Source organism: Morone saxatilis, unplaced genomic scaffold (genome assembly GCF_004916995.1).
Source record: "Morone saxatilis isolate NCDOM2014 unplaced genomic scaffold, NCSU_SB_2.0 Contig8, whole genome shotgun sequence".
In the NCBI taxonomy this organism is placed as follows: Eukaryota; Metazoa; Chordata; class Actinopteri; family Moronidae; genus Morone; species Morone saxatilis.
The window spans coordinates 26,906,383-26,908,543 of NW_023340257.1; the positions used below are offsets into that span (position 1 = coordinate 26,906,383).

The 2,161-nt window shown below is 44.2% G+C and overlaps 1 pseudogene; it reads left to right on the plus strand.

Moving 5' to 3' along the window:
- LOC118341404 overlaps positions 1-1,786 on the plus strand; it is a 2,549-nt pseudogene extending 763 nt beyond the window's left edge.
- The last annotated feature ends 375 nt before the right edge of the window (positions 1,787-2,161 follow it).

Here is a 2,161-nt window from a genome sequence, read left to right on the forward strand (position 1 = left end):
TACAATATAACACACGTATGACACCCAGAAAGGTTGCAATCCTTACTGCATTTGTATGGTTATACAGTGTACTCGCAATTTTTGTCATGTTGTCTTTGAGTGCTCCTTTACAACTGTGTGGCAACACGATTCAAAAAGTGTACTGTGACAACTACTCCGAGGACGAATAACCAAGTGTGTATAAAAACTACGGCATAGAACGTCTGACAGCTATGAATTTTTATCTCTAAGTATCAGTGGCCCCACGAAAACATACTAACGAATTTATGTTGATCTCCCATACATAACCTTTTATACAGGCGCAATCGTTCCCTCCTAAATGCAACCGTTAATTTCATTTTAGTCCGCATTTCTAGCACTGTAGCCGTACAGATCAATAGTGTGTATGAATGCTCGACGCTCTCTTCACAGGGCATACGACAAGCGGAGGTAGAGGGACAGACCATACAGAAGTATTTAATATCCTAACATTCTCTTAACTAGAATTTAGACGGGCTCCTAAGAGCAGCCTCTCTGAGGAATACTTATGACGCAAGAAATCAGACTTGGAAAATAGTAACATAACCGAGTGATGTATATTCTTGCCTTCTTCAAGCAAGTCCATACAAATGTTATTGACGTTGTGTCAAGCATGCACGTTTTACACATTGGAGTTGGTTACACAGTCGAGCTTATATATTGTCTCAGAGAGTCGTGCGCTGGCACACCAGTCATGCTATGGTACCACTCACCTGAACACACAGTGAGCGGACCATAGGAATGCAGCGATACAACACTGATATTACCAGGGACTGACCATTACCACCAAACTAAGGATCTCGCGCACCGTCTATAAGCTAGCACTATGCGGTTTCTAAGAGACCCATAGACTTGACGACGAGGAGGTGACAGATAGGCGACGATCGCCGATGAGAGAGAGAGCATCAAACCATACACCACGTCGGGATGAGACAACCAGATACAAGGGCAGTGAGAGTAGGAATGAGCGGACTACTTAGCAATGGGCACTCTCAACACAAATACCGAAGGCAGAAACAATGTAGAAATGTGCAGAGACTCGAACCAAAGCCAAAAGCGACACTGCTAACACCATAAACGAATCCTTCATCCCACCCTTACAACCAGTTGCTGCACAGAAACCTTGCTTATGTTGTTACCATCATAGTACGTGGTTGAAGTCTATAGCCTCGCTCACTCTCACAGTGACTAGTCAACCTCACAATGAGCAAAAGATTCGGTCACACCCTTAACAATGCAAAGTGAAATGAGGGTCACGTCTGAACACCACCAGTGGAGGCATTCATAAGGACGGGAGCCTCTGGTGGAAATATACAATGGGTCACCAGTACAAACCCCTCAGGTGAGCCCATAGTAGGCAACACCAAGGACACGAGAGACACCTTGGAAGCGTACCCTGAGTCAGGAGACATTCCAGAACGACACACACACCCTAGATCAAACATATATTCGATACCATTGGATCAATATTTTTCAGCTAACTGAACAGTCTATTCATAAGAATTAGTATTAGGTAGTGGTCTGTTTTGCACTACTGCATGAAATCGCCTAAACATAACCACAGCATCATAGAAACAACTTCAACTGAGCCTTCCCTAACTGAATCGTCAGAGCATACTGATTTTCTTCAGCCAAGCATCGTGTGGACCTGGCAAAAATCCAAAACAAACGAAATGAATAAATAAATGTAGTGACACCTACACCATTCCCAGGTCACCTGCCTCCTCAGCTGTCGCTGCAGCAACAGGTGACACATACACCGGGCTAGCTTTGATTCCAATATGGAGGGAAACAACGCCGTATTATTTCGTGGGGCCACTGATACTTACGAGATAGAACCCTTTCTCCTCTCTCTCTCTCCTCCTTCTCTCTCTCTCCCTCACACCACACCACCACATATAATACACCACACACCACCCACACGCGACCGCATCTCTCTCGCCTCTTTCTATCTCTTCTTGATATATCTGGACATTACTGGGTGTCAGCTTCAGAAAACATGGGAGAGGGAAGAGAAGCGGCGGACACAAGATCCAAACATGAATCATTCAGAAATAGAAGGAAATATTCAGTTGTGCGCTCCACATTAATTGAAAGATAAATTGTTTAATTAAGCAGACCATCAGTTAACCATAGCTCCTAT